General features: G+C 45.7%; 1 protein-coding gene across 14 annotated transcripts in view; it reads right to left on the reverse strand.

Annotated features, from left to right (window-relative positions):
- The window catches only part of TENM3 (teneurin transmembrane protein 3), a 2,524,603-nt gene that overhangs the window by 602,592 nt on the left and 1,901,385 nt on the right, over nt 1–20,626 (reverse strand). The window contains exon 1 of one of the 14 annotated variants that reach the window (XM_059909691.1): nt 6,937–6,954. The exons of the other annotated variants lie outside the window; for them this stretch is intronic. The gene's annotated coding sequence lies outside the window, so the exon portion shown is untranslated. Of the gene's footprint in view, nt 1–6,936; nt 6,955–20,626 lie in introns of those variants that run through there. 14 annotated transcript variants of the gene reach the window in all.

Genomic DNA, 20,626 nt, shown 5'->3' on the forward strand with positions numbered 1-20,626 from the left:
GATCCTTTAAAATAATCAGAATGTTTTTTGTAAGTCTCTACATAAAATTTATAAGTTGGTGTTTAGTCCCATATACAAAGGAAGTATACCTATAAAATAGAGCTGTTAATATGTTTCCTTTTCCCCATCAACAAGAAGAACCATATACAATATTTAGAATTCCTTCGATGATTTTTTTTAAAAAACCAACAAAGTTCATATTCTCTTGCAGGGATCTAAAACGCACATACTTAAAGTGAAAAAAATTTAGAAGTTAATTTTCTCCTGTACTTACCCAATTAACTTAAATGACCATATATGCCGTTTATAGACTGCTATTCCTGTCAAATACGCTGCTACACACAGAAAATGCCCAAAGGACCATCACATCCTAAAAGATATTCATATTCATATTGTCTCCTCTTCCTCTCCCCACTTCTCTCTCTCCCTCTCTCTCTGTCTCTCTCTCTCTCCTTTTGGTTTTGAGGCACAGGCCCAGTAGACCCAGTTATAAAATTATTATTATGAAATAACCTGATAATATGATTATTATTAAGTAGTATGAGTCTCTCCCCTGGAAACCCAAGTCACATCATCCCTACTCCTCCTCAACTTCCCTAATAGAAGGAAAAAGTATTCCACAATACCTGAAAACATCTTATCAACAAACAGAATCCCACACTCACTTTCACATCATGGACCATGAACATCCAAGTGTGAATATATGCACTTATTTTTTTCCAAAACATTTCACTTTCAAAAGGGATGTTCTCTGCTTTGCACGCTCCGGCATAAGCCAGAGGACTACAGAGGTAGGGAAAATGACTCTTAAACTGCCACATCTCCATTAAGTGGTTGTTAACTCCTAATCTACAACAAAGAATGCAACCATAGTTTGATAATACGATACACTCCATTCTACACATGCTCCTTATTGCATTAGAACCATCTATTATTTCACCGCAGCCATGGAACTCAGTTAAGACTGCCACCTATCACGAACTTGTTTGAAAAGTCAGGACTAGCCCTTCCAAGACTGCAAAAGTTACCAACAGGCAGTAAAAGTCTCATCATGACCATCATCATCATCACCATCGTCATCATTAGATGATATCCGAGATGGTTCCAATCCTTTATTTACACGGCTGATGAGTATATTCTGTGATACTGACGTTAATTTGTACAGTGACTTATTTAAAGTATAAACAGGTTTGAGTAGATGTTCTCTTTTATGAGACTACTATGTAGCTGTCCTGACTAGCCAGTTATCAGAGCTACTGAATCAAAACCATACAAAAATTTTATCAAAATTCTTTCAAATTAATGAGTCCTACAGTAGTTTTGGTATATGAAACATCTGTATATCTTAGAGCATGTTTCTGCGCTTTGAGAGTTTACATTCTAATGGCTGGCTAAAAAAATGCTTTGAAAATAGCTATTTAAGTGAACTATTTTAGTATTAAAACTGTTTTAAATGAATGTTCTTAACTGGAAAAACACTGATTCAATGTAAATAATCTATGAGTATAGAGAGGAAAATTAAAATACAATAAACATGTTTCCCACCAAGTCTTTTCCTCCTGAAAGCAAAGAACAATGTCACTGTGGAACTTCACACGTACCTATAAAGCAGCTCCATCCTTATTTAAATATCCTGCACACCATGGCTATATTAGAATACTTATCTGTATTAATCTTATAGTCTATGCTTTTAATATTTTATTTTATTGAGACGATAAGCATGTAGCACAGTAAGCTACACGTCCCAGAAAATCTTAACATGGTCTTTCAGAAAAGAATAAAAAGCTGATTAAAGCTGAAGCCGGCTAGACACAACTAAGAAACAAATGCAAATAGCACCGTAGGGACAGTACCATTTACCATCTTTCCAGGCTTCCAAAGAGGATGAAGAATAACCTCCACATGCACTACCCTTCATTGTCAGGATTATACCTACCACCTTGTGAAATCAGTTATCACCCACGCGCGAGATGCAGATCTACAATTTTAAGAAATCCTTAAAAACTCGACTAGAATGTTGATATAAACAAAAAAGGAAATAACCTAAATGTATAATGTTCACCATTTACGACCCAAAAGATGATAAAACCTTTTGATGAGCGAGAAAACACACCTTGAGACATATTGTACTAGGGGAAAAAAGGCTATTTTAGTTGAAAATGTATTAATGAATTGCTTCTGCATGCTTTATCTAGTTCTTAGAGAAAGTTCAAATTAGGTCCCCCAAAGGATGTTTTAACGACGAGAAGCAATATTTTGAAACTCGTACAAACCATCACGCTTGTTTGGAAACAAATGACTTCTCAGGATGTAGAAGTATTACTATCAATCACCAACAAGTTAATTCTACATAATAAGGCAGGTTTGGATGCAAACTGGTCCATTGTGGAATGCTGTATCTAAAACTGATTACAACAGCACTCAAAATGAATGCAGTCCTCCAAACCACTTCTTTGCTCAGAAACATTAATCTCAATTAGAAGGAGAGCTTCATAATGGTAATGCTTGGTATAAAAAAGTATAAAATAAATCAGTTTTTATAAGACACAACAATTAATCAGTTTTGAAACTAAGAAATCTTTTTTTTTTTTTTTTTTTGTTACTCATAAAAGTGCCAATCGGGACTCTTAAAATAGCCAGTATCTCCAAAATCCGGTTCTGAATGTGTCCTCAAAGAAGCTTGCATGACATAATTTTTAAGACTCAGTTGTTGAAACTTTTCAGTAGCATGGCATTACTGTACTAGCTTTTTAGTACGCTTCTTTATTCTGAATGCATGTGAAATTCTTCTCCACTCTCATTCCACTTTATAAAACAAATACAACTTTAATTGAAAATTCGAAGGGATGTACGATTGGTTGTGCATCAGAGTAAAAGTTTGATAGCAAATTACTGTATTCTTTCCTGATATTCTCCATCTAAGTAAAAAAAAAAAGTATGTCCTAAAAGTCAAAATGGACATTTGACTATCAACTAAAACACTGTTAGATAAGCAACGCGTACTTGAACTCGCTTAACAGATTTCTACAGCATATCTTCAAGAAAAGGGCAGACAGTTCATTAATGCTGCTCAATACACTGATTCACATAAAATACCTTGATGACATGCCTCAGCCACCCAGATATCAAATTTTTAAAGGGAGAAATAAAGTTTAATAGGAAGGAGGTAAGTTTATTAAAATAATCAATATTAATAAACTAGCAAAGTTGTCTTCATGGTGGTTTTCTAGCAGACTATGACCAACTGGGAAGGACTTACTTCCCAGTACCGTTGCAGAAAGGACAGACCTCAGCATTTCCACACACTCTCACAGCTACGGCAAAAATATCATTTTTTGTACATCCAGCTCAAGGTTGATCAGGTATTTCCGATAGCACATTCTACTCACAATGATAGGCATACACTTTTGTCTGGTTTCTTATTTGCTCGACTCTTTACAAAGAGAATAATTACTCTTGGCAGACAGAAGCAAAGGTAAGAAAGACCAGCTTGAACTTGCCAGCTGGATGATTATTGTTTAGCTAGGTTTTCTTTCCAAATAAATTTACAACTTTCACTCTATTTAAGTGCTTTCTGCTATGCAAAGGTAAGCATCCTTCTCTTTCTTTGTCCTCGGCCTAATAGAGCACGTTGTTCCCTTTTCTAGCCAAAAAGACTCATGACACGCCTCCAAGATCATAATAAGAAAAGCCTCTGTAATTGACCTAAAACATGTCTTTCTAGAAAATAAACACAGCCATGCAAAATGATTCAATTTTGAAAAATAAGTACTCGGAATTCTACTATAAATTTATCTGCTTTATTTTAAATAACCGAGCAATCCTTACTAGGGTCGACATTCTCTGTCTATGGGTGGCTAATAAGGATGCCACTGGCAGAGGATACTAATGTATTTTCCCAATATATAAGCACTGCTACAGTTATTAGTATATAAGTACATTTTTCATTAAAATTGTGTAGTATATGTACAACATATTTGTCTTACTCAAAGGAACTTTTCCTCCTAATATTCTTCTAAAAAATTAAAAATATATTTACTACTAGCAAAAAATAGTACCTTTGAGTAAGAGGAATATTAAAATTCATCAAAGAAAAACGAAAAGACTGTTAAGGAAAATGCAACAGGAAGAGAGATACACGTAATCCTGAAATACACAATAGTATAACTAAACTCATTATAAACCCACCCCCTCCTTAAAGAATTTAGGAATAATTTGTGAATGCCATGACATTTTAAAGTGGGATTAGCAAGTCATATTACTGAACTAACCTCTCACTCTTAGAGCAAGAATTAAATATTTGCTCTGCATTTAGAATCACAAATCGAAAGTTTCAAGGCTCTTCCAAGAATGCCATATACTAAGAAATACAAGCTACAAGTTTTAGATAATTAATGAGCGTATTAAGGAAGGCACAAAGCAAGATTGTTGGCATATCTGTAAAATCTTTTGTTTCAACTGAAATATTAGAACCTATAATGAATTTTAATTACACAGTTACTCTTAATTCTCAACTCTGTTCCTGATATACTAGAAAGACTACAAGTACTTCTCCAGGCAGGCAAGGGGAGATGGATGGATGGTGTGTGTGTGTGTGTGTGTGTGTGTGTGTGTGTGTGTGTGTGTGTGTGTGTGTGTGTGTGTGTGTGTGTCGTATTTTAAACAAATTCACGAAAGGAATCAAATCACCAAGTTCTGTTCAGTTGCAGTAACCATCTTTTGGGATACTCTTCCAAGCTCTCCAAAGATGCCAGTCCTGTCTTTTTTTTCTCCTTCTTCTGACAACAGAAGGGAAAGGTAATATGCCTGAACATATTTCTGTTTCGAGTGAAAAGACCACCCAGTGGATTCTGCCAGAGCCTGCAAATGTCTGACAAATACATTGTCAGAAGGTAAGAAACAGAGTATTAGGAAGACACAGTCCTGTCCTCGGAATCTCAGCCATCTGGGGCACTGTGGAAAGTGTTTGGACAGCGCTCGCCTCCTTCACTTCCACCGCGCTCGCCCCGAAGTCCCTGGAAACTTCCCTCTAGCTCTCAATCCCAAGGGCTTCGGCAACCACAAGTCCTCGCGGTGTCACGCGGCGGAACTCCTGCTTACCCTTCCTCCGCGGTGAGAACGAGCTGCAGGTTGCCCCCCAGGCACCCCGAAGGCGAGGCCGTAAGAACGGAACGCGAGCTGCCGAAGGTGCGCAGCGCAGAGCGGACAAGCTCCTCCGCCTCAACTACCTGCAGCTGCTGTGAAGACACCCTGGTCCGCCGTCGCCCGCAAGGCGGACCGGGACCCCGGGCTGCAGCGCCGCGGCCTCTAGGTGCCCACACGCCCGCCTCCAGCCTCGTCCGCAGCTCGCAGCTCACGCCCCGTCGAGGTCCGCCACTCCCAGCACCACCCCCGCCCTTCACTCCTCCCCAGCTTGGCTCCGCGGGCGCTGGAGGGGCCGCGTGTCCACGTCCCCGGGGCCCCGGGCCGACGCGACGGAGGGGCGGGGGCCGGCGTCCGGCCCCGCGGACAGCCCCCCCCGCCCCCCCGGCCCGGGCCCCGCGACCCCGCGACCCCGAGAGGAAGGAGGGCGCGCCGGCGGCGGCGGCCCCGCACTTACCGCGCTCGGCCCGCCGCGTCCACCCGAGCAGCGCGCGCAGCCCCGGGCCGCGTTCGAGGAGCCGGGCGCGGGGGACCCGCCGGGCGGCGCGCGGGGGGCGTTACAACTTCCTTCCCGGCCCGGCGGCCAGGGACGCGGCGAGGGGCAGCGCGCGCCGGGCGCCGAGGAGTTCACTTTCTCGTCTCCCCCGCGCTCCCCCCTCGCCCGCCCCTCCAGCCTCCCCCGCGGCAGGCGAGGCGGGGCCGGCGTTTTCGCTCCCCGGCCCGGGAGCCCGAGGATGGAGGCGGCGGGGGAGGAGGCCGAGGCCGAGGCCGAGGACGAGGGCAGGGGGCGCGGGCGGGCCGGGACCTTAACGGGGTGGCGAGGGGAAGCGCCGGGCCGAGAGTGCCCGAGTCCAGGCGCGTACACGTGTCCGCGTGTGTGCGAGAGAGAGAGAGAGAGAGAGAGAGAGAGAGGGAGGGAGACAGAGAGAGAGAGAGAAGGGGAGAGAGAGGGGGAGACGGAGGGAGAGGGAGAGAGATGGAGAGAGGGAGAGAAGGAGAGAGGGGGGAGAGGGAGGGAGAGAGGGAGAGAGGGAAAGGGAGAGAGAGACAGGGAGGGAGGGGGAGGGAGAGAGGGAGAGAAGGGGGGGAGAGGGAGAGAGAGAGGGAGGGAGGGAGAGAGAGAGGGAGGGAGGGAGGGAGAGAAGGAGAGAGATGGAGAGAGATGGAGAGAGGGAGAGAAGGAGAGGGGGGGGAGAGGGAGGGAGGGAGAGAGATGAAGAGAGGGAGAGAAGGAGAGAGGGGGGGAGAGGGAGGGAGAGAGATGGAGAGAGGGAGAGAAGGAGAGAGGGAGGGAGGGAGGGAGAGAGGGAGAGAGATGGAGAGAGGGAGAGAAGGGGGGGAGAGGGAGAGAGAGAGGGAGGGAGGGAGGGAGAGAGGGAGAGAGATGGAGAGAGGGAGAGAAGGAGAGAGGGGGGGAGAGGGAGGGAGGGAGAGAGATGAAGAGAGGGAGAGAAGGAGAGAGGGGGGGAGAGGGAGGGAGAGAGATGGAGAGAGGGAGAGAAGGAGAGAGGGAGGGAGGGAGAGAGGGAGAGAGATGGAGAGAGGGAGAGAAGGGGGGGAGAGGGAGAGAGAGAGGGAGGGAGGGAGGGAGAGAGGGAGAGAGATGGAGAGAGGGAGAGAAGGAGAGAGGGGGGGAGAGGGAGGGAGGGAGAGAGATGAAGAGAGGGAGAGAAGGAGAGAGGGGGGGAGAGGGAGGGAGAGAGATGGAGAGAGGGAGAGAGATGGAGAGAGGGAGAGAAGGGGGGGAGAGGGAGAGAGGGAGGGAGGGAGGGAGGGAGGAGGGGCCGAGCGTACCATGCGCTTCCCCCGTGCGGGCCGAGCTGGACCGGGCGCTGATCGTTTGTAATCGCGGCCTCGTCCGCGCCGCCACTAGTCGAGATGACAGGGACTTTATTTCCTCTGCTTCTTCACTCAAAAAAAGAGCTTCCCCGGCTGGTGCCTTTTTCTGCCAACGGGGATTTGCCGGCCCGAAGCGCGCTCGCCGCCCCTCCCGCCTCGCCTCCTCCTGGCCGCGTCGGGCTCGGGAAGGCGCCGAGGCTGCCGGCGGGGACCAAGCAGGGCACCTGCTACTCTGCCGTGATTTAGGGGTCATCCGGGAGGAACACGCGGCGCTGGGGCGCGGCGCTGGCCGGCGCTCGGCTCTGAGGAGGGTCTGCGGCCGCAGATGGCGAACACGAGTGGCTTTACGGCGCCCGCTGCGAGTCACACGTGCCAACAGAGCGCGTGGGGCGCGCGGGTGCGGGTCCGTCCTCTTCGTCCCCGCGGGGCCCGAGCAGGAACAGGCGGAGGGCGCAGGTGGCCGCTCTCGACCTCAGTGCAAGCACTTCCCCGTGTAATCAAACCTCCAACCTTCTGCGAAAACTACTGCCCTTGACCTTGCACAGCGCGGGCCCTCCCGGTCAGCTGAGTCACCCGAGGGCGTGGGAGGGCAAGACACTGCCGGGGAGACGAGTTTCGAGGCGGGAGGGTGCAACCAAGGGTTCCCACCCCCGGTAGGCGGCCCGTCCCTTACGAGCGTCTGGAAGTGGCCCGTGCCCTCCTGTCCGGAGTGTCCTCTCTTCCGAGGCTGAAAAGTGCGAGTGACCCTCGGACGGGGGCGAGGCTCTGCACGCGCAGACTCTCCGCAGCCCCAGCTGCCGGGTGGGGCGACGTCCGCCCTCGGGCCCCAGCGCCAGGACTGTCAGCGAGCCGCCCTGGCCGGGCGCACCCCTCGTTCTCACTCCCCCCCCCCCCCCCCCCCGCTCTCCCCTCAGATTAGCAGCTGAACTCTACCCCTGCCTTGCCGCTGTTTGCTGCGGGAAGAAAATAAAAGTTCACTGCTGTGTACGAAGCACTGTCACTGCCTGCCCCCTCAACTTCCCCGGGAAACCCGCGCTCGCAGCCCCCCGGCCGCAGGCCCGCGCCGGCGGGAAGGTGCGCTCCGGGGGTGGCTCAAGCTCAGGCTGCGCCGGACCTCCGGAACAGGCAGCCCGCGACCTCAGGCGAGCCCATCGCGGGCACCTTTCGGCGCGGGGACCCCGTGGCGGCCGGGCCGGGGCGCGCACGCTCTTGGGGCGCCCGAGCGTACCCCCCGGGGGTGGGGGGCGGGTCGCTGGGAAGCGGTGCCCCGTGCCGCCCACACCTGTTCCCGGAAGCCTGGCAGAGGGGCTTACGTGCCCGGAACCTTCTCCTTCCGCCTCCCGCTCCCGGCCGCTGAGCAGGGGCTTCCACCGACCTGCATGGAACGCGGCTCGGGCCGGAGGAAATGCACTGGCATTTGTAACCACGTGCGGAACCAGACTAAGCCCTCGGGAGACCAGAACAATGCCTCCTAGGTGAGCCCAGAACAATGCCTCCTAGGTGAGCCCGAGCCCCTAGGATAGAGTTCCTCCACGGTCTGGGCGCCGCAGTGACAAGCAGGGCACGCGAACTTGCATTAGTGTGTCCAGTCCCACAGTCTGAGCTCCCGAAGTCGGCAGGTGACCAAGCGCACGGCCACGCGTTGCATTAGGAAGTAGCACAATACTTGAGCAACCCGACCCGGCTCCCAGGGCCCCCTGGGCGCCAGTGAGGCAAGCTAAGCACCACAGGCGCATCTTTGCCGAAGATTCTAGAGTCGCCCCGGGGTGGATCGTCTCCTTCCTGCCACGTGTATTTCACACTTGGGGGGCGGGGACGGGAACCCAAGGCAGCGGGGTCAGATTAATTACTATCCCCCTCTCACTCTAGCCGTTCTCATTTTCTTGAGAAAAGTTGCCAATTACGAAGGCATGCCCCAGATTTTACATGACAACCACAGAAACTACTTAAAACTTGCGTCCCTGACAAGACCGGAAGGAAACTTGGAAGATGTTTCATAAATCACTGTTTGTAGCCCAGTTCCCGGAAGAACATGGTAAGTTTTCAAAACTTTTCTAAAGTGTCCGAGTAACACTCCCCCTGGTTCTTTCAGTACCTTCTACCTAGGAACACACACACACACACACACACACACACACACACACACACACGCGAGAAAAGATACTCCGCCAGCCAAGAAGGAGCAATGAACAGAAGAGCTACATTACTGGTAGGACAGGTGGGGGCTGGGGCGTGGGCTGGCGCGTTCTTAGCGTTCAGGAAACATTACAGAACTCTGAATAAGCGTAGAACAACAGAACTCATAAGATGTAGAATGGCAGTAATCTTGGAGCCTGTCGTCCAGGCCCACTCTCCGTCACAGGACCTCCGCGTTCGCCCTTCAGTAGGCGATGCTGAACATTCACCCTAATTGGCCGCAGCACAGACGGAAGAGTCTGGAAGTCACCGGCGCGGCCCTGCCGGGCGCCGCCGGGGGACACCGCACGCCGGTGCCGCGAGCAGCGCTCCCCGCAGCTCGCGCGCTCGGCTGGGCCCCGCGGCGTCTCTCCCTCCCCTTCCCTCCGCAACAAAGGCGCTCCGTCCCCGGAGGCCCTCAGGGGCAGCCGGGGCCGGGCAGGGCCGAGCTGCCCCGCACGCCCTCTCCGCCAGAGGGAGCCCCGGAAAGCGGGCATCTTGCGACGGGGCCGCCAGGCTTCTCGCCTGGCGGAGCTGCCGTCGAGGGCGGGCGGGACGGTGGGCGGCGGCGAAGCGCGAGCGAGCGAGCGAGCGGGGCGAAGACATGCACGACGCGGCCGCCTGTCCCGCCAACCCCTGGCTGCTCGCCGCGAACTCCGCCGCGCTGCGGCCGGTGACTGGGCCGTGTTGGCGCAGCCGGCCGTCCCGGGGTAATGCGACCGAGCCGGCGGCGGCGCCCTCGCGGGGGACCCGCGGTCACACCGCTCCGCAGCCCTCCGGGGAAACCAGAAGCCGCCGAGCTCCCCTCGCAGTCCGCACCCCCCGCCCCCCCCCCCGGAAACGCAGGCCTGCCGCCTTCGCAAGCCTCGCAGAAGCGCTGGGGAGGAAGCCAGCGGCCGGACCTGCAGATTCACGTCGGGCTCAGGAAGGACCTCACGGTGCCCTGGGGACTGGGACGCGGTGGCGAGGGGCCGGCTCTTGCCATCAACGCCCCACCTGAAGGTGACGCGTGTCGGGTAGAGAGTCAGCTTCAGGGGCGCCAGGCGGGGCGGTCAGTTTTCTCCTTCCGTCCTGAAGTCCAGCCTGCAGCCAAGGGGCCTGGGCGGCGGCTGTTCCTGCGCCCCTCCCGTGGGGCGCCGCCGGCCCCCCGCAGCCACTTCCTCCTCTGAGCGGCGGGGGTTTCCAGGCGTGCAGAAAGGGGAGCTCCAGCTCAGGCAGGAGGGAGGCTCCCCCGCGAGGCTCGTGGACACCACTGGGCTTCAGAGCTGTTCTCTGCACTTATTACATCTGCTCTAGCCGGCTGAGGCCGCAGAGACCTGACCGCTGAGCTCAGATCCGGGAGTGGCCCGGGCTGCCCCTTCTCCCGCTGACCCGACTCCCGGCGCTAATGAGAAAGGGAGGAAATGCCCCGCGCCTGACCTCCCAGCCTTCCTCCGAGAAGATCAGGAAAGCCCATCGTCCATATCCGGCCAGAAGGCGGTTATGTCTCAGCTGAGAACAACTTCAGTGACGAGTCCCTTAAAACAGGGGCTGAGGCTGGTAGCCACCGAGGAAAACGAATCACTTTGCAGGTAGCAAGCAATTCATCTGGAGCACTGTACATCACTAGGACTGAACCCGCACACACAAGTCTCAAGCAGCTCTAAAGTTCCATCAGGTGCTCCGTTCCCCCCACCCCCACCCCCCACCCCCTTGCAAAAATAAGTAACCCGTTTCCCTTGGCTGTTCCATTGAGGGAAACTGCAAAACAAAGATTCTGATGTGATCACTGACGAAGTCGTAAAATTAAATGACTGTTTGTAGCGGAAAATATGCTTTCATTACCTTAATTCAAGCAAGATAGGCCTCTCTCAACGCCCATGCCTTTTGGAGCCACTGAGTGACGTGGCGATCAGACAAACCAACCTTTAAATGGGACCATGATTTTCCGGGACATTAGTCTGTGTTCCATGGCATGAAGCGAGCCTGCGCGTGCCTCTGACCTTTGGTGAGAACACAGTTGTGAGGCACAGTCCAACTGCTGACTTGGTTTCGCTTGAGCCACATAAAAGATGCGGTTCTGCAAAGGACTTTGAACACAGAGGCATCTTTTCATGTTTTGGGTTAACTCCATGTATGGGCTTAAAATCTGCCAGATTATTCCACACTAAAAGATGCAACCTTTATCATTAATAGTTAGCCTGTATATACAATGAAATATTATTTGGCAATAAAAGTAGTTGAAACAGTGATACAGGCTACAATATGGATGAAACTTGAAAACATTACGGTGAGTGAAAGAAACTACTCATGAAATATCATCTATTGTAAGATAAAGTACACCAAATAGACACGACTATAGAGACAAAAGTAGATTAGCGGTGGCCAGAGGATGGGGGATTGGAGGTACGAGAATGTTCTAAAATTAGACTGTGGTTGCACGACGCTGTGAATATACTACAAACTGTTGATTTGTACACTTTGCATGGTGAATTGCACGGAATGTGAATTATATCTCATTAAAGCTGTTAAGGAAAAAAAGAAAACAAGTTAAGCTGGAGTGTCTTTTAAAATCTGTCATATTTTCTATAAACTTTTTAGTAAGGAGTATATGTACTGTATTTAAGGTATACATATAGTGTATAGTGTATTCGAGGTATAAGTATATAGGGTATTTAAGGTAGGCACTAGCAAGTTTTATAAATTAGTGACACAGGACAATTTTGTCCATGATACAATGCCTGTTGGCTGTTTCAGAATCCAGTCTATAAGTTAACTTGTAAGCATAGGTTAAGAAAAAAAGGCATCACGTGACTATAATTCAGTATCAGACCCATTGGAGATCTCCTCCTTTTCCAGAAGTGCCCTCCCCTCTGCTCCCTTTGCCGACTCCCTAGTCTGGAATGTCCTGTACTCTCAGCCCCCTGGAACATCTACTTTTGAAAGCACCAATTAATGACAGCCCCCCCCCCCCAGAAGCTCTTCCACGGTATTTTCGGCATGTAATAAGCGACGGCCCCATTCTTTTCTAGGGGCCTTTCCCAGTAGCTGAGAACTCCTGGAGCACCAGGCATTGGCCTTATTCCTCTTTAAACCCACAGGGTCCAGCACAAAGTTCTGTCATATAGAAGACGCTCGATAAATGGTTGTTGAATGAATGAGTGAGCACACAGATGAAATATTTTCATTGTATTCAGTCATTCTGACTTTCTTTTAGAAAAAGGATATGTCAGAAACAAAACTGACTTTGAACATGTATTTGCAAAGTATGCTTTTCCACTTTCCTGCCCATCCGTTTTGCTTAACAATTCTCGGCATGAGAGCAAGCCACGTGAATTTAGCTCTGAACTTAACTGACTTATCTCAGAAACATATGCAGTAGTAAAGACAAAAATAGTAGGAAAAGGCAAAGGCCAGTTTGGTTTTCCTCTTTTCCAGTAAGATGTACCATTTATTGAAATTTGGGGGAATATGTAGTAAGTACCTATTATATGCAGATAGATGCTCTAAGAATCTTCTATTAAATGTGACCTGATTTATGAAACCTTTACTGTCTTCCGAATTTCCTTTGGCTTTTTAACGGTAAGAAGTGAGGAGGGAAAGGAGACTGCTTCCCATTTCTTCAGGACGAGGGTTCAGCTGGTACTGGGGCAAAAATCTCTGTTTGTTCCTGTCTTCTCAGGGGGACTGTTTCTAATTGATCTGGCGTGGCATTTAGCTGGAGATGTGTATGTGGCAACTGAAGCAGAGAGCCTGTATGCTTTGTAAAGTGATAACCATATGGGCCTTATTTGAAACACTCGAGGATTTTCAACATTAACCTGGGTTAAATTGAGCTATAAATTCAACTCAAATGTATACATCTTGACAAATTCATCATCACTTGAAGATAGATTCAATCCATGCTCCCCTCAGATTAATACAGATGATGACCACCGATCACAAATGCAAAGGTTCGTGGTGATAAAGTACCATAATGTTGTACTTGGCACTGTTTAAATGCAAATTGCCCACATTAAGCAGACATTTTCTACTGTTACCACTTTCAGTTGAATGGAAATGTTTAAAAATGATCTCTGGGTAAAGAAAAGGATATATAGGCAAATCTATTTCCTCTTACACTCTTTTCCAGTGCACTTCATTCTCATCGTGAAGATTTAGTTAAGCAAGTTCAGCTAAGCTAAAAAGCAGAGCGGCTGGAAGTTACTTCGTATGGAACTGGATTCAGGACTTTTACGAAATAATGTATTTACTAGTCTTCATTTAGGGATCTGATCCATCATGGAAGCTTCCAAACACAACAGACTTCTAGGGTTCCCTTCGACTCCGCCTGAATATCAAACTTAGAGCTTACACTTTATTAAAGATAATAGTACTAAGTTACAGATGTTGATGGTCCTTCCCTAGCAGCTTTAAATTGCCTTGGAAAAGATACAGTTGCTTTAATTAAAAAAGCTGCACAGAGCTAATCCCTCTAGCTGAAAAAAGAAAAGTTTTAAGCAATCTCTTTCTGCTCACAGAGAGAAAGGCAGACAATACCATAACAGATCAGAAACATAAGCTATAGTGTGCAGCCAGGAGCACAGCAGGGAACTGAATTCTGCTCCGACTGTGTCATTTTTTAATCCCCCATCCAGTTTTCCCCCGTCTGACCTCATGCTGAGATGAAGTTATCAGAGAAGACAGCTTTACTCTTACCAATGAATCCAACCCTGGATCTGTATTATCCTTAGCAGATCAAAACACCGCTTTCATCAAATAGCATTATCTGCATAAAAGGCATGCAATTGCCCGATAATTTCACCCAAACTATGCTATTCATTTAAAGGACAAGAAGAGAAATGGAATTCATTCCTTTGGGGTGGGGGTGGGGGGGGGCAGCAGCGAAGAGTGCGGCTTAGAGAGAGGCAGAGCCTAGACAAGCTAACTTACCCCCTTCACCCATGGGAACTTTTCTGTTTTTAAACACAAAATCCCAAGAAGGGGTCCATTTAAAAGTCCCCCTACTCCGTGCTTTAAGATTAATTGTTGGAGCAATTTGGTGCAGTTTGAGTGACAAAAGTGTAAGTTGTGTAGAAAACTGGCAGTGAGAAATTACAAAGCTTGCTGATGCCATTAGCCATGCTTCCCTGAACCCCAATAAAAACATCATATCCAGTAAAATTGGAGAAGCATAAGAATTAGCTGAACAGTTGGATGGAGTTTAACACAACCTTGCGTGGGCGGGGGAGGTGATCCTCCTGGAAGATCTTTCTACGCATCATGAGAAGTCTGAATCCTGAGGCTGGGAAGACAAAGATGTATCACACAATTTTGAGTGGATACTTCAGATAATATTTAAGAAACCTGAGGAGTGGAGATGAAGCTCTTTTTTGATTTAGAAAATACTTTAGCCTCCTTGAGATTTTCTTTTCCACTTTATGTTGAAATAGTGTTCTCATTTGCATTGTAGATTGTATAAAATGTTATAATGGGATTCTCTTTAATGGATCCTAACTCCTTATTGAATGACATCAGTTGTTTTGCTCAGGGTATCCTGATAGGTTAGAGCAATCAGACGAAACCATTTGTGTCAAGTAAATGGAATTACTGAAAAGTAGTAAAACTCCCGTGTGGGTGTGGGTGACCTATTAGGTATATGTTAATATCCTTTATAGTATGTGTTACTCACCATACTTTTAATGATTCGCTTGAAAATGTAACTATTCTGCTCAGTTCTTTCAGAATTTATTCCGTAGACGGACCCTGTAAGAAATCCAGCTTTATGTCTACCCTTCCATCACCCAGACAACAATTAAGCACAAGAACATGTAAGACAAACAATCAGGACTGCTTGAAAAACAAAACAAAACAAAACATTAACACAGTTTGCACCAGACGGAGGCTAGGAATACTCCTGGGAATTCATGAGCCAGGTGAAGGGGCAAGAGTTTCCCCCCTTGAAAGAAACACAGAAATTAATCATGGCATATTTGTCATCATTGGCATTTTAATTACATGTATGTATTCTCTAAAGCGTTGAAGTGTAATTAATAATTGGGTATTTTTTCCATACCAACTTCCTGAAACTACAACTCAATACCCAAGTGTTCTGAGGCTAAATGTCTGTGTATATATATATATATATATATATATATATATATATGTATATATATATAGTCTACTGAGTAGTGAAGTTTGAATTCATGTTTCCAAAATAGAGCTTCATGACATACAAATTATCTTAAATTTAATGTGATTAAGCATTAAACGATGGTATTTCCTTGAATTTAATGACAGTACTATTTTCATGTCAAACTTGATTACAAGAACCAGCTTTCAGAGTGAACTGTTTAAAATCCCAAATCATTAACAGATCATTTAGGGTTCAGTCCCAGAAAACTTCTTGTCTGTGAAATATCAACTAAAGACATGGAAGCAGAGAGGGGAGTTTCACATTTTGCCCACAAACGTGTGCAGTGTGTGTGAGACTGATTTTAGAAGAAGTCAGAATTTTGTCCGCAAACGCTGGGAGAGAAAAGCTGTTTACATCATCAACACCGCCGCGACTCTCAACATACACGTGTAATTTAGGTTGTAATTCATGCTCGTATACTATTTCCTCAAAATAGCAAAGCACATCATGGACCGCTACACCCATTTGAAGTGGAGATAGTGAGAAAACGGACTTCCTCAAGACTTTAGAACATTTCAGTGCAACATAGGATTTTGATCTTTTACTCTTTACTTTCACTACAAGCCTGTGTTTGATTCCGACCGATTTCTCTCAGACATTGCAACTGGATCATTCCTAAATACTGATTTCAGAAGTAAATTCAATCACAGTCACGTGGGCTTGTGTTCTGGAAGGCTAAGCAATCGTCTTCGTGGGTTGTGGAATTGTTTGTTTTAAACAGCACTACTCTCAGAATATAAGCTGCCCACACGGGGCAGAAAAAGTTATTTCTAACATTTTGGGTATTCTCTCGACTGAAACTTTGGTGCACTTTGCTTACACTACATTAAGACCGCAGAGCCTGGTTTTCTCTGTAGCGTAATACATTACTAAGAGAGGAGTGTTGTAGATTAAGGCCATGAAAAGGCTAAAAGACTCAGATTGGAATAAAGCAAGTTCTGACAAGGCTGTAAGGTCTGATTTTTCGTTTCTCTGATGAAGATGTAGCTCTGGGTTTTGTTTGGCTCAGGGAAGAATGGAAGGAGCCTGGCATTTCTGGACAAGATTGGGAGAAAGAAGAATCTGGCCTGGGCAGATCCTGTTTACTGGCCACTTCTTTCCTAGTGCTTGCCTCCAAATCCAGCACTTTTAATCCATGAAATCTATGAAAGAGCAGTATGTACCTTTCCCCTCTTCTACCCTTGGATGAGATATCTAGGAGAAAAAAAAGTAGGCCATGAGAAGATTATGAGCTCAGAGTCTATAAAGAGGGAGGAAATTGGCAGAGGGAGAATCTGAGTTAGAGGAAAGCAAAGGAAGAACAAGCTTACGCTGAAGATAAACTTCAAGGATGGTGGGAGGAAAAGAGGGAGCCCGTGAGAGCCCTGGGTCCGGGTCCTCGCCTGATGCTCTGCTGTACGGAGTCTCTCCATTTGCACGGATGAGTAAGTTCCGGACTCCCGCCTCCAGAGTTTGCTGTGTTACTTAGAAACTAGATTTGAATCAGACCCGGGCACAAGTCATATCTATTTTCACACTTACTAGAAATCGACCTTTAGCGGGTAGGGGAGGGAAGGACTGGGAGTTTGGGATCAACAGATGCAAACTAGTATATAGAGGATGGATAAACAACAAGGTCCTACTGTAGAGCACAGGGAACTATATTCAATATCCTGTGATAAACCATCATGGAAAAGAATGTGAAAAAGAAGATATATATGTATAACCGAGTCACTTTGCTATATAAAAGAAATTAACACAACATTGCAAATCAACTATACTGCAATACAATTTTTTACAAAAAGAAATCAACCTTTATAGTATTTTGAAGATTTTGATAATAAAGAGGTTCCATATTAAAATTTGATGATTATCTTGATAATAAACGGGCTGACAAAATCTGTAGTAGTCCGAGACCAATGTTTTTCTAATTGTGACCTTTAAACCACGTGTATCAGAATCACCTGGGGGTTCTTAATAAAATATACATTCCTGAGCCCCACCTCGGCTCTGTGGAATCAGAACCTTCAAGGATGGAACCAATAAATCAGCATTTTTAACACGCTTTCCAGAGCATTCCTATGTACAGGGAAGTCTGAGAAGTATTGCCCTGCGCTAAATGCTTTACATAACGCAACTAGGTATTTCAGTTTTTGTCATTAGCCTATTCAAGAGAAGTTGATGCAAATAAATCTAGTTGAATTATTTTCAAAAGTGACACATTCCTATTTAAGGAAGAAACCCAAATTCACAGAATGAAGAAGGTGAGAATATCTGTCTGAAGAAATTCCAGCTGAAAATTCAGTAACACTTCAAAGTTGGATTTTGAATCATTCTTTCCAAAAGTAGAAAAATCAGTGAGTTATAAGTTGAGATAGCATTTTTCTATGTGTCTTAATGGTTGGATTACTGAGTACAAATTTTGGCTGACTACATTGTTCAATAGTAAATGTATGATTCTAAAATTATGTAGAGTTTGAATGAATCTTTAAATATGTATTAGTTCTATTTATTATCAGAAATTAAAGAATTCTTTGTGTGAGATGGAATAGGACTGATTCAACATGTACAGCTTTTAATAGAAATCAAGAATAGATATGTCCAAAAAATTAAGAGCTGTCTTTGGAAGCGAGGCATTTTACAGGTCAGCATCCCAGGCTATCTCTCCAGGATGGTTCTCAGAAGTACTGCTCTTGCTGAAAGCCCTTAAATTTTTAACATAAAGCATTCTCTCTACCCTAGCATCACTTCCTTCTTTTGCAATGACTTGTCTCTGAAGGATGTGACTTTCAACGAAGAAGTACTATTATTATACGTAAGGATGTGATCTTGTTTCCCCTTACTTTACAAATTTAAAGTCCTTATTGTGAATAGTGGGGGAAGACATTCAAATAAGTCTTTTTTTATATTGTCTTAACTGCTCGTTAGTATATCATTAGTACGCCTGGTTCTCATTCGGCCCTTCCTCCTACCCCGCTTAACCTTACCTGCATGAGTTCTTTCTTGCAGACAATGTGCTCAGCACTTAACATGCATTATCTCCTGTAACTGTCATAACAACTTCAAAAATAGTTACTTTATTTCCCCCATTTTAAAGATGAGTTCATTGCAGAGTAAGTAATTTGGCCAAGAGCCAGGATTGATAACCCTGATTCCAGGGCCCAAACACTTAACAATGATACCTATTTCTTCCTTACTGGAAACAGGAGGAATAGAACCAGTTCTGATCATAATTTAGTTTACCTTTTATACATGTACACAAAATCATGTACACACAGAAATACAAAGTCAAGCTTAATGAAAGAGAAATGCCTTTTAAAACAAACACAACTCCGATGAGAATTCCACAATGAAAACACCTTTTTCTGTTGCTTGAGTCTGTTTTTGAGAAAAGTTAATTATTTTACAATGTGAAAAAAATGAACTCGACAAAACTTTAAATCCTGTTCCACAGCAAGCTTATTCATCTTTCTTTATGTGTAAACAGATTTACAATAAAAATTGCTCCCAATATTTTATAATCCCTTTATCTATATCTATAAACAAAATTACTGCAACCGTCAGCACACGTATTAAAATAATGGCTTAAGGTTACACTTGCAGAAGATTTCAGTTCTCTCTTGAGAACTGAATGATGATTCTCTCTTCAATAACTAATCTCCACAGCATAGAGTTAAATCACTATTTTAAGGTCTGGATATAATAAACGTTTTGAATGATAAACATTTGTGACTCTGATGAAAATTTTGCAGGAAGGCTGTGACTGCTCCAGTGGCCTTTAGCTTGTAGAAGTTGGTAATTCTCTTTAGAGGAGCAGGAAAGTTAAGAAGGGCGACTTGTAAGCTTGCTGCTACTTGAAATTACAAATCATTGAAAACCTGTCCATGAGAACACGCTGGGGAGTAAATGTGGATAATAATGGTGTCTGTGTGGTTGCAAAACAATAATGAACCTGTCTAATCAACTGTTCTGAATAGCAGTAGATCACAGTAGAAGGAAAAATACACATCCTTATTGACCCTTTGTGCATTCTGTTACCCACAACTCTTCCCAAAGGCAGAATTTAATATAAATAACTGAAACTGGAGTATAAAGTAAGCCCATTATCTTTGCTTCTTTATGGATATGATATATTATGATGGGAGGGTTATTTTATTTTATTTTTTTTTAATTTGAATTTTTATTTTATTATTTTTTAAAATGTAATTAATTAATTAATTAATTTTTGGCTGCGTTGGGTCTTTGTTGCGGTGCGTGGGCTTCTCACTGTGGTGGCCTCTCTTGTTGCAGAGCATGGGCTCTAGGTGCACGGGGTTCAGTAGTTGTGTCACGTGGGCTCGGTAGTTGTGGCTCACGGGCTCTAGAGCGCAGGCTCAGTGGTTGTGGCTCACGGGCTTAGTTGCTCCACAGCATGTGGGATCTTCCCGGACCAGGGCTCGAACCCATGTCCCCTGCATTGGCAAGCGGATTCTTAACCACTGTGCCACCAGGGAAGCCCCAGGAGACTTATTTTAGAAAGGACTTAAAGAACAGACTCATATTCATAAATCAAAAAAAGAGTGAACTATGGCCTGATCTCACTTTATTAATTTTGGTTATCTTCATAATGGATGCATATTAGTACAGATAAAACGTATTTTGTTGTGCTCCTTAATGACTGATAAACTATTATATTATTGATTGTACTGGGCACATTAATTTTACACGTACGGACAGGCCATATGTTGAGGATTAAGTTACAGAAAACAACTTCTTTGTCTCCTCCAGTTCCCACCACCTTTAGATTTTACACTTATGTCAACACAGTTCATGTCATAGAGAGCTACTGAAGGGATTAGATTAGTTTATGAAGACGGCCATGGCCAAAAATCCACTTGATATGCCAAAGATCACTATCACCACCAACAAACTGAACTATTTGTCAAGTAACAATTTCATTTCATCCTGGGGTTAAATCTACCACACAAGAAGGAACCGAAAGTCTTCGCAATATCAACTTATGTCACAAGATGTTGTGAGAATCAAATGAGGTAGCATTTAAAAATTTTAAAGGTTTCCATGCAGTTTATAATTAATATCTTTCATTTATCTAACCAAGTACTGTTCTTCCAGTTCAACTTATGTAGTAAAAACCAAAGTGAATATAACGTATTTTAGTCATAGGCTTAATGTGATGATTTCTGTGAAGTGATGCTACAAGTCTTCTAGGTTTGTCTTAATTTTAAACATTTATTTAATACCACCTGCACAGATATGAAGGTGAGAAAAAGGTATACAGGATTGAAAAATGGGTTCTCTCTTCTTGCAGTGATACATGATGTTGAGCCACTGCACTCA

The sequence above is a fragment of the Balaenoptera ricei genome, chromosome 21 (genome assembly GCF_028023285.1).
Source record: "Balaenoptera ricei isolate mBalRic1 chromosome 21, mBalRic1.hap2, whole genome shotgun sequence".
Classification (NCBI taxonomy): domain Eukaryota; kingdom Metazoa; phylum Chordata; class Mammalia; order Artiodactyla; family Balaenopteridae; genus Balaenoptera; species Balaenoptera ricei.